We start from the raw sequence: 12,923 nt of genomic DNA, 5'->3' as shown, positions 1-12,923 counted from the left end.
ATATAATATGGAAATTTCCCATCAAGGTTCGGACGGCACTCCTGGTGCGAAATACAAACACTGCATAACAGCGTTTTCAAAGTATCCAAGTGTATATTGTGTCAGCCTTAGGAAAGGCATGTAAGTTTAACAGAAAATGTGCTGCTAGGAAGTAGATACGGTAAAATGCATAAGTCTTAAACAACAGATAAGAGTCAAGATTCCTAGAACTATAGACTAGGGCAAGTATTCCTACTTTTCCTAATTCCCTATAGTTATGGCTCTGATACCAACCTGTCACACCCCAACCGATGGCGGAAACATTAGGGTGCGACACTAAGCGTTCAGATTGCTCATGAGATTCCATAACACTAGTTATTTAAATATAGATTAATCCATTGCATAACAATTGTATAAAACATCAACCACACAATATCAAATTACAAACCATCAAGTATTGTCTCAAAAGTTTCTAAGTGTAACTAGAGTGAGTTTCTAGCAGCATCCTAGCAAGTTTCTTGAAAATAGCATCCTATCAGCCTGCAACATGTATTAAAATAATGTCAATTCAATAATGTACTGGCGAGTATACAAGTTTGAGTATATAGCATAGTAGTTTAAAAGACTCATATCCGTCATGTAAACATTAAAAATAGTTTCATCCATGCAAGTTTATGCAGTCCAAGTGATAGCCCAAGTGTCCCAATGCATTTACCACTTTCCCAAGAATCAAGGAAAGCAAATAGAATCCTCCTAACAATACACCCGAGAATAATGGGGAGGTGCATTCTCCTATAGCGCTACTATTGTTAAGGCGGAACTACACACAGGATTAAACGTTCACATAGCATAAGAATCAAGAATTCAAAAGTATCAAGTTTCACATTTACAGAGGATAGAGTTAGATTCCAAATAATTTTAAGTTTCATAGAATACATGTTGCATCCCAAAAGTTTAAAACGAAAAGGGATCGAGTATACTCACAGCGGGTGTTAAGTAACTTCACCTACTACTTGGATTAAAGGGAGCTCAGAGATTAGCCTGATTATAGATTAACAGATAAGCGTCGGCAGAATAACGAGAATCGTACAAAGTGTCGGATCAGTCTCCTGATCGGATGGCCATCTGGACGGATGGTCATCCGGTCGGATGACTTATGAGATGGGATGGATCACCATTCGATCGGATGGTCATCCAGACGGATGGTGATGTGTGTAAAATGCAACATATAAATTACATCAATTAAGGCATAAAACTAACCCTTTTTAAGTACTAATGTTGGAAAAAGAGTGTTTTTGTCTTCCTTTTGTATTTTCAGGATGAAATGAGCTTAAATTCACAAAAGAAGCAAAAAGACAGCTAAATCTAACATAAATACAAGAAAAGGAACAAAAGTGGATTGCCCGACCCCTCACGGCATCCTCCCAAGCAAGAATAGAGAAGTCAGAAGACTGAACACGCCCCGTGCTCAGCCAGCACGGGGCCGTGCCCAAGAAGCAGCAGAAAAGACAAATCTATAGAAGCTTCTATTGCCCACCACGGGGCCGTGTCCAGTGAGCACGGGGGCGTGGCGAAAGTACAGCAGGTGCATTAATTGTAATTGCGAATTACAATTAATGAAGAGAGATAGTGTCAGACGGGCACGAGGGCGTGTCCAGCGGACACGGGGCCGTGCCCAGCCTTCTGTTCAGCCTATAAATAGGAGTGCTTGGCTTCATTTCAACTCATCCCTTGGCACACCACCTCTTTCACACTTCATCCACCACCCACCACCATCACAACACCATCATCCACCACCATCATCCATTGTCCATCATAGAGTGTGTGAGTCGTCTCGCGATCCAAGATTGATCGTAAGAGTTCTTGACAATCAAGGCCATGTTTGCCTAAGTCTCTTACATCACTTGGTGAAGACAAGTGTTTAGTATAATACTTTTTATTTTTAATCTTTTGCACTTTTTATTTGGTTTTGTATTAATGACTTTGATAACTAGTTACTTATGTTGAAGGTGATCTTTCCTTATCGTTTGTCCGTGGTGTCTTGGCATTATTTTACTGTCTATATAAAATAAAAGATTTTCACCATTCATATCTCCACGGTCTATATGGAGGTATGTTGGCTACCTGGTCGGGGGTTAAGGGAACGGTTTGGTAAGGGTCTTGCCCTTGTTCAGCGTTTAGAGGTCCTGCAAGGGACCTGGGTCAAATTTAGTAGGATCTCCTTCAATGCCCATAGGTATTGGATGGCGGGGATCCAAACTCTTTGACCCCCTCATAAGTTAACTACTATTAATACTATAACCCGGCTATTTAGGACTGTATCCCTGCTGACTCAGACTACTTAGCCGAGGGTAACGTCGCCGCCAAAAACGGGGCCTACCATAATTTGCATTAATAACTTAATTCATTATCTTTCAATAATCCGACCCTTTAGGATTGTATCCTTGCTGACTCAAACTACTGGGTTGAGGGTAACGTCGCCTTCAAAAGAGGGGCCTACTACAATAACTAAGATAATCTCTTAAACAAGTGCAAAAGTGCGAAAATAATCAAAGGTTATACTAATACACGAGTCGGATCCAAGTGATTCATCTTGTCTATCTGTTTTTTTATTTTTATTTTATTTTTCAGCATTTAGTTAGTTTTTATTTTCTTAGTTTTAAAAACCTTTTCTAACTTTTTGATTTGATTAGACGTTGAGGATAAACCGGTACTAAAAGCTCTTGTGTCCTTGGACGACCTCGGTATCTTACCAACGCTATACTACGTCCACGATGGGTGCACTTGCCCATATGTGTGTTTAGTGTTAGTAAATATTGTGTTTTATAAATTTAAAACTTGGCTAAAAGTGTAAAAAGGGCTTAAATATATATCTAAAAATATATACACGCTAACACGCATCAAGTTTTTGGCGCCGTTGCCGGGGACCCAAGGATTTTAAGAAAGTTAGGAATCAACGGCCTAATCATATTTTTATTTTTCTTTTTAATTTTTAGGTTTTTCTTAGTTTTTCAGCTTCTGCAGAGCTCAGCACGGGCCGTGCCTGATCGGACACGGGCCGTGCCCAGCATCGTTATTGGCAGTTTTTAGTTTTCCAAGTTACAGAAGGCTGAACACGGGGCCGTGTCGGTGCAACACGGGGTCGTGTCCAACTTTCCAGTAACTGGGATCTGGAAAACAATCACTGTAACTCCGACCATGGGTCGTGTTCATTGAGCACGGGGCCGTGGTGAACCCTCTGACCAGCATTTTTTTCTGTTTTTATTGCAGGAATTGGAACCAGACGCCATCCTACGTAGTGTATGAGCTCCAGTTCTAATAAGGACATAAAAGAACCTCTAGAAGAACCCGAACGCTTTCTCAGAAAAAGACTAAAAGCTAAAAACCAAGAGAAAGTTTCGGGGAATCCACCCATGGCGGACCAAGGTACCCTCATGGATTATCTACGACCCACTGTAGGTAACCTAGGCGCCGCTATCAATGCACCGAATGTTGAAGCCAATAACTTCGAACTTCGGCCGCATTTGATACAAATGCTCCAAAACTCCGCAACCTTCCATGGGCTTGCGGACAAGGATCCCCATCTACATATTACTAATTTCTTAGAAATATGTGATACCTTTCGGATCAATGTAGCATCAAATGACGCCATCCCCCTCCGAATGTTTCCTTTTTCACTAAAATACCGAGCGAAAGCTTGGCTCAACGCCCTCCTAGCTGGATCGGTGAACACCTGGGATGAACTAGCCCAAAAATTTCTATATAAGTATTTCCCTCCCGCTAAAACGGCTAAATTAATGACTGAAATTAATACATATTCACAAGAGGACGGGGAATCCTTATATGAAACTTGGGAAAGGTTCAAGGAACTATTACGCAAGTGTCCACATCATGGCCTTGCAGTATGGCAACAAGTATCCACTTTCTATAATGGATTGTTGCCACACACAAGACAGACACTTGACTCTAGCTCCGGGGGACTTTTAGGTAATCGCCGCCCGCATGAAATATATAACCAAATTGAGGAAATTGCTCAAACCAATTTTCAGTGGCACACTCCCCGAGGCAATAAATCTATTGCCCCGTGCGCCCATAAGGTTGATGAAAGCACCTCTTTGCAAGCCCAAATCGAGGCCCTTTCTTCAAAAATAAAAAAATTGGAAATGACAAAAACAGTCTCGGTTATGGCTTGTGAAGGGTGTGGTGGGCCACACGAAAATTGGAGTTGTATGAAAGAAACGGAAGATCAACAAGAGTCGGTAAGCTACATTGATAATAGACCTAGGCCGTCGGGTCCTCCAACGGGCACCTACAACCAAGGATGGCGAAGCCACCCAAACCTTGGTTGGAGAGAGCCCGGCAATAGTAGTAACCAACAAACCCAACGAACAAACTTTCAACAACCAAGAAACGAGTCACAAAATTTCACTCAACAAGGTGGACGAGAAAGGCTTGAAGATACTGTATCTCGCCTCATCTCCGACACTAAAAAGAAAAACTCGGAAAGGTTTCTACAATTAGAGTCAAATTTTAGAAATCAACAAGCTAGTATTCAAAACATAGAAAAACAATTAAATCAACTAGCTCAAAATTTTTCCGAGAGACCACAAGATGCATTACCAAGCAATACCGAAACAAACCCAAAAGCGCAAGTTCATCTCATCACGTTATGAAACCGAACCGTGGGGCCTGCGGAGGCGCCACCGCCAACAGAAGAAATTATACCCCCGCCTCTGCAGGAAAAGAACTCCCCTCCGTCATCAGAGCCTGCCAAGGCTCCTCGAGTTTCGTACCCCGGTAGGTTAATTCGTCAAAAGACCAATGAGCAATTCGCCGAATTCGAAAGTCTGTTAAAACAATTGCATGTCAATATTCCTTTTATTGATGTCCTAACCCAAATGCCCAAATACTCTAAGTTCATGAGGGACTTCCTCACTCATAAAAAGAAAATTGAAACTTTGCAATTAGTTAACTTAGGCGAAGAATGCTCTGCTCTCGTACTCAACAAACTTCCCCAAAAGAAAATCGATCCCGGAAGCTTCACGATTCCCTGCTCAATCGAGGATTCCCCCGTTCGTAATGCACTAGCCGATCTTAGGGCTAGCATTAACCTCATGCCATCATCAATGTTTAAAAGACTCGGCCTAGGAACAACGAGTCCCACAAAAATGAGCATACAACTTGCTGATCGATCCGTCAAATTCCCGCAAGGTGTCATCGAAAATGTCCTGGTAAAGGTAAGCAAATTCGTCTATCCGGCCGACTTTGTCATACTCGATATGGAGGAAGACACCGAGGTCCCCCTCATACTAGGGAGACTATTTCTTGCCACCGCACAAGCAGTGGTAGATATGAATGATGGAACGCTCACCTTGAGGTACGGGGATGATGAAGTAAAATTCGGAGTTGGGAAGAGAATAGAAGACGACGACCCGGTCAACTACATGAAGGTTATTGATTCAAGTTTGGATGCGGCTCTCCGAGGGTGTAACATGGGATGCCAAACATCCCACTCAGAAAACATATAACCTCACATTGGGTCTAGCCAAGGACCCTTATAAACGTGGCGCACCACGGAGGCATTCCGCAGAACTATCCTTTGTTTAGTTTAATCTTTTAGTTTTATTTTGCAGGAATAAAACACACTCATGGTGGTAAATGATGAAAAGGGAAACGAGAAAAATGGCCCCATGCACAAGAACAAGGCAACCCGACATAAATTTCTCCATTACAGAAGGCTCAACACGGGCCGTGTCCAACCAACACGGCCCCGTGCTGAACCCCCTACAGAAAATGCCCAGTTCAGGTAACTGGACACGGGCCGTGTTCACCAGACACGCCCCCGTGTCCAGGCTTCTATCTCATTTCTTTAATTTTTGTTACTGGCACCTGAACACGGGGCCGTGTCCGGTCCCCACGGGGCCGTGTCCAGACTGCCAGTAACATAAATCCTTGCTTTTTAACACCGTATTACACATCCAATCAACCTAAAAAATTATTTTTGGGACACATTGAGGACAATGTGTAATTTAAGTGTGGGGGGGGGGGGGCGAAGCTAAAACCTTGAAATTTTGCAAGTCCTATTAACAAGCCTTACACAAAACTCTATTGGAACCGCTAAACAAAAATTTTCATTTTTTTATTTGTCTAAAGTTTAAGTTGGAATCCTAAGATTAATAAGGTTATATTTTTACAAATTTACAACTGAGAGCGTCGTGATAACAAGAACCAACATAAGAAAATTATGAAACGGCATGACAAGCTTAGTTAAAATTTGATTATATATACTTGATCACATAAAAACCCATTCCCACAAAAGTGAGTTTTGAGCCTTTATTGAGCATACAAAATTTACATCTTTTGACTAAATGCTCATTTTTCGTTTCTTGTGTGAATAGCCGCTTGGTTCTTACGACTCTAGAACTTGCTACGATGATTCATTCCCGGTCCTTACCAACTTAAACCCAAGTAAGTAAATGATGGAGGCATTAGGACTAACCATTTTTTTTCTACACCATTATTTTTCATTTTTTTACCACCTACCCAAAATCCCCCTAGTTAACCCCCTTTGAGCCTAAACCTTTCATTTCTTTACCCTAAAAACCCTTTTTACCCACCAAAAACCCTTTTTATTTTCACCCTTTATTTTAGTAACAAGCTCGGTTTTTCGTGTGAAAAAAAAATGATGATGAAGTTAGAAATAAACAAACAAAGCTATCAAAACAAAAAGCTTGTTTGGAGAAATACTTCGAAATAAAAAGTCAATAAAACAAAGTGTTTTACGAAAACCGACGCTTTTTACGCCTTTTCGCCCTTTTACTAACCACTAACCCAACCACCCACCTTTAGCCCAAGCCTAACCCTTCACCCAAAAAGCCCTCTTGATATTTACAAAGGTATAAAGTTAAAAAGGAGGAGGATTGATTGCTTGGCAAGCTTATGGTAGGAATAAGTTCCATGCCGCTCTCGAGTGATTCACTAAAAATACACCTTCGGCCGAGTGCTGAGTGATCCCCCGTGAGGTATGTGAACTTGTATATAGATGAAATTTTAAAAAAGGCATGCTATGCCCAAATAAGTAATTTCTCTTATGAAATGTTCTAAATAAATCATAACAAATAGGATTGTAAATAAATAAAAATAAAACCCAAAAAGATCTTGGATTCCCGACACTCTATGACAAGCCAAAAACCTTCTCTTCTACCCATTCCATTTGGGAGTGTAAGCCACATATTAAAGAGTTTTGCTTGAGGACAAGCAAAAGTTCAAGTGTGGGGGTATTTGATGTGTGTAAAATGCAACATATAAATTACATCAATTAAGGCATAAAACTAACCCTTTTTAAGTACTAATGTTGGAAAAAGAGTGTTTTTGTCTTCCTTTTGTATTTTCAGGATGAAATGAGCTCAAATTCACAAAAGAAGCAAAAAGACAGCTAAATCTAACATAAATACAAGAAAAGGAACAAAAGTGGATTGCCCGACCCCTCATGGCATCCTCCCAAGCAAGAATAGAGAAGTCAGAAGACTGAACACGCCCCGTGCTCAGCCAGCACGGGGCCGTGCCCAAGAAGCAGCAGAAAAGACAAATCTATAGAAGCTTCTATTGCCCACCACGGGGCCGTGTCCAGTGAGCACGGGGGCGTGGCGAAAGTACAGCAGGTGCATTAATTGTAATTGCGAATTACAATTAATGAAGAGAGATAGTGTCAGACGGGCACGGGGGCGTGTCCAGCGGACACGGGGCCGTGCCCAGCCTTCTGTTCAGCCTATAAATAGGAGTGCTTGGCTTCATTTCAACTCATCCCTTGGCACACCACCTCTCTCACACTTCATCCACCACCCACCACCATCACAACACCATCATCCACCACCATCATCCATTGTCCATCATAGAGTGCGTGAGTCGTCTCGCGATCCAAGATTGATCGTAAGAGTTCTTGACAATCAAGGCCATGTTTGCCTAAGTCTCTTACATCACTTGGTGAAGACAAGTGTTTAGTATAATACTTTTTATTTTTAATCTTTTGCACTTTTTATTTGGTTTTGTATTAATGACTTTAATAACTAGTTACTTATGTTGAAGGTGATCTTTCCTTATCGTTTATCCGTGGTGTCTTGGCATTATTTTACTGTCTATATAAAATAAAAGATTTTCACCATTCATATCTCCACGGTCTATATGGAGGTATGTTGGCTACCTGGTCGAGGGTTAAGGGAACGGTTTGGTAAGGGTCTTGCCCTTGTTCAGCGTTTAGAAGTCCTGCAAGGGACCTGGGTCAAATTTTGTAGGATCTCCTTCAATGCCCATAGGTATTGGATGGCGGGGATCCAAACTCTTTGACCCCCTCATAAGTTAACTACTATTAATACTATAACCCGACTATTTAGGACTGTATCCCTGCTGACTCAGACTACTTAGCCGAGGGTAACGTCACCGCCAAAAGCGGGGCCTACCATAATTTGCATTAATAACTTAATTCATTATCTTTCAATAATCCGACCCATTGGGATTGCATCCTTGCTGACTCAAACTACTGGGTTGAGGGTAACGTCGCCTTCAAAAGAGGGGCCTACTACAATAACTAAGATAATCTCTTAAACAAGTGCAAAAGTGCGAAAATAATCAAAGGTTATACTAATACACGAGTCGGATCCAAGTGATTCATCTTGTCTATCTGTTTTTTTTATTTTTATTTTATTTTTATTTTATTTTTTAGCATTTAGTTAGTTTTTATTTTCTTAGTTTTAAAAACCTTTTCTAACTTTTTGATTTGATTAGACGTTGAGGATAAACCGGTACTAAAAGCTCTTGTGTCCTTGGACAACCTCGGTATCTTACCAACACTATACTACGTCCACGATGGGTGCACTTGCCCATATGTGTGTTTAGTGTTAGTAAATATCATGTTTTATAAATTTAAAACTTGGCTAAAAGTGTAAAAAGGGCTTAAATATATATCTAAAAATATATACACGCTAACACGCATCAATGGCCATTCGATCGAATGGTCATTCGATCAGTGAGTGAGTTACTAAAGGTTTATCGTTTGAAGTTTTCATTATAGCATGAATACAAGTCGTTCGATCGGATGGTCATCCGATCGGATGACCGTTCGGTCGAATGACTTATTCGAGTGTAAGTTTCAAAGTTCAAAGTTCTGATTAAAAAATAGTTTAAGTGCTGAAGTTTACTGAGATAGTCCACCTGGTCGGACGGTCACTCAATCAGACGGCCGTCCGATCGGATGGTCGTTCGTCCCTTGGTGTCCTTGTTTGTTTGAAAAGTTTGCAAAAACTCTAAGTTTGCGTTTAACGAAGACGACATGGTAACGTATCAAGACAATAGAAACCTCATCAAGGTTCAGCCTGTCTGATCAGATGGGAATCACCCCGTCCGATCAGGTATCTGTCCTTGACGGTGTTCATGCCTGAATCCGTAATCCGGTCATCTTTTCCGATGATGAACCATTTCCAAGCCAGCTCCAGACTAAATAATAAGTCTACAGCCCGTTTGGGTCCGATCTTTATCATATTAAGTAAAAGTTTAAGATAGTTGAAAAGATAGACATAAAATCGATCAAAAAAAAAAAACGTTTGCAGAAAAACTTTGTAAGAATCTAGTGAAACCCTTCGGATTTGGACCAACTTTGATGGTATGACGTCATATTCACTTAACCGTGATGACATCACCACCAAAGAGTCCAGATCTTGGGGATTTCATGGTGGAAAACAATGATTCGACCAAGATTTAGATGAGGAATTGTGTAATGATGAAGGTTGTATAAGAATCTAAGAGAAAACTTACAAGAATCGGCCTAGAATGGAAGAAAAGTGTAGCGTGTGCGCCTGGATCAGAGGGGACTATCACATCAGTGAAGAATGATGTGACAGGTCCTGTTTATAGTGTCTGAGGTGTGAAAGGCGGTGCAAGAAGCTGGATCAGATGGCTGTTCGGTCGAATGGCCCTCCGATCGGATGCTCATCCGATCGGATGTCCATTCGGGCAGTCCAATCCGTTTTGCAACTTTTCCCTCTTTGGTTCGTTTTGCGAGTTTGATTAAGCGTTGCGTTGCGTATTATTGTACAATATTATCACATAACAAGATTATTTGATTAACATAAAATTTCCCAAGTTTCCGAGTTTACATAAGCATCAAGTCTCTAGTTTCTCGTTTAACCAAGTCTCAAGTTTCACGAGTCTCAAGAGTCAAGAGTCAAGAATCAAGTCTCAAGAATCAAGTATCAGGAATCTAGCATCAAGAGTCAAGTATCAAGTATCTAGTATTAAGAATCAAGTTTCATAGAATCCAGTATCAAAAATCAAGTATCTAGAATTAAGTATCAAGAATCACCAAGTATCATAAGTGTCAAGTTTCACATAGTGTAAGGACTAAAATTGACAAATTCTAAAAGTTCGGGGACGCAGGGCGTTACAATATATACAAAGGTTCTTGGAAGAATGAAGATGTTATGAGATATACATGCATGCAAAGTTGATAATGTCATTTGTTTTGAGTTGATGACGATTTTTGGGCTTAAACATGGTTTAAAATACGTTTTAAAAACGTGGAAAACGCCATAATTTAAGAGGAAACTATGGCGAAATTTTCTAAAAATCCTAATCGTGATTAAGTGTAATTAGAAGTGATTAACATGACTAAGGTGCTGTTTGTTTTTTCTGCAGGAAAAGGTCTGCAGTCTGCGGACCACATCTGCAGGCATCTGCAGGAGAAGATGTGGACCAAATGTCTGCAGTCTGCAAGGAGAAGTGGTTTGTTTTTCTTTCTTCTACAAAAACACTTTTCACACACATCACATAACACACACTTCTCCTCTCTCTGCCTCAACTCTCTCTCTCTACTCTCTCTCTCTACAATCTGCCATAGCACCACCACCACCGCCCATAGCACCACCACCACCGCACCACCTCCGCCATCACACCACCGCCATCATCTACCGCCAAGAACAACCACAACCACCCACCCCCGTCGTTCAACCACCACCACCGCAGTCGTCGTTCACCTTTATCAAGTCCTAATTGCCGGAGAAACATTGGGAATAACGACGCCGCCAGGAAGCACCAAGTCCTGAGTTAGGGTTCCACCGAGTTCGATGAGGGTTGACCCGGATGGACCTGGTTTGCATCCAGTTAACCGGAGGTCGCTGATCGAGGGTCGAAGAAATTTGGGGGTTTTGTTCGATTAGGGTTTTTGGTTCGATTTGGGGGTTTTTTGTTCGATTTGTGGTGGTGATGTATCAGGTGGCTGTGGTGGCAGGGATGTGGTGGTGGCGGTGGTGGCAGGGATGTGGTGGTGGAGGTGGTGGCAGGGAAAAAGAGGTATGTGCCAAGAAGAGGTTCCAAGAAGACATGGGTGAATGTCTGTGTGGTGAAGAGGTATCGCAGACCTTTTTTAATGAAAGGTCTGCGAGAAAACAAACAAGCCGCAGACTCCAAACCTCTGCGCACGTCTGCGCGGCGCAGACATAAGTGGCCAAAAGTGCTTCTGGCCAAAAAACAAACACCACCTAAACGTCATTGGTGAACTTAATCATGATTAGGCAAGTCTTGATGGAAAAGTTTAAGTCCTAAACTCCTAAAGTATTTTCTTAAATACTTAAACATATTTAAACAAGTTAGAAAATGGGAAGTTATATATATATATATATATATATATATATATATATATATATATATATATATATATATATATATGTATTTTAGGATGAAAATATATGTCTTTAGAAAACCCATTTTGTGTAAATGTATAAGTGTGTTATGTGTATGTATTAGAAGTTAGGAAAAATACTAACTAAATACAAACACACCATATAAGGAAAACCCTCAAAATACATGGAAGATTTATTTACACAAAAATACATTTACGGACAAACTTATGTTATATCACTAAACATGATGCGGACAACGGATAAATTGGACATCGAACAAACCGTTACATAAATATATATGTATTGACAAAATAATATACAATTGAAACCGATACAAAATATAATACGAGTTCGGTAATAACTTAAATACGTTGTCACCGACAACGATCGCCATATCGTCACGACAAGAAACAGATACATATCACGAACGACACTTAGGCATTCTCGACACGAAAATATATATTAACGAATCCTACGACGAACTCTAAAAATAATATATTTTTAGACCTTGGATAATATATATATTTCAATACTCTTAAAATTCCGGCAAGTATAAAATAAATAATTTCTAAGTGTAAATACATAACTATACATGTATACTATTACGTATAAGAATATGTACAAAAATACAATTGGTGAAATTGCAAGAATACGAGAAATGTACATGTACACAAATACATATAAATATGACATAAATACCAATAATAAAATATACAAGTAAAGTATATACATGGTATACCTATACGTATAAATATGCAAGTACACAATGATGTACTCAAATACACTTGTTGAAGTGTACACACATGAAGAATACCGTACATGTACATCAACATAAATACGACGTTAAAAATAAATATTTTTAACTATTATATCAAGACAATATATATATAGATATATATTTGTGAAACAAATATACACAATCGAACCAAACATACATACACATGTGAACGAGGTTCACTAAACTTAAAAATATATATGACACGTAACAAATTTATACCGTGCTTGGCACGGAGACTCAAATGGGCTAGGTCCATTCTCACTTGTGCAAGGCATAAAGACTCTCATGGGCTAGGCCACTTATGCTCGTGCTAGGCATGAAGACTCACGAAGGGCGTGACCCGTTCGTACACATTATGAATGCAATATGTATATATATATATATATATATATATATATATATATATAAGAAGTATATATATATTTAAAGCAAACACACGAAACAAATGCCAACATATTAAAATACACAAGGGTTCCAAATATGTAACAAATACAAAT

At 40.0% G+C, this 12,923-nt stretch overlaps 1 non-coding gene across 1 annotated transcript; it reads right to left on the bottom strand.

The window, feature by feature from the left end:
- Positions 1–3,770: 3,770 nt before the first annotated feature.
- LOC118488498 lies at positions 3,771–3,877 on the bottom strand. The gene has a single exon (XR_004885037.1). It is a non-coding gene; the product is annotated as a small nucleolar RNA R71 (small nucleolar RNA).
- Between the last annotated feature and the right edge of the window lie 9,046 nt (positions 3,878–12,923).

Source organism: Helianthus annuus, chromosome 16, assembly GCF_002127325.2.
Source record: "Helianthus annuus cultivar XRQ/B chromosome 16, HanXRQr2.0-SUNRISE, whole genome shotgun sequence".
NCBI lineage: Eukaryota > Viridiplantae > Streptophyta > Magnoliopsida > Asterales > Asteraceae > Helianthus > Helianthus annuus.
The sequence above is the reverse complement of the archived record's forward strand: the minus strand, read 5'-3'. Positions and strand labels throughout refer to the sequence as shown.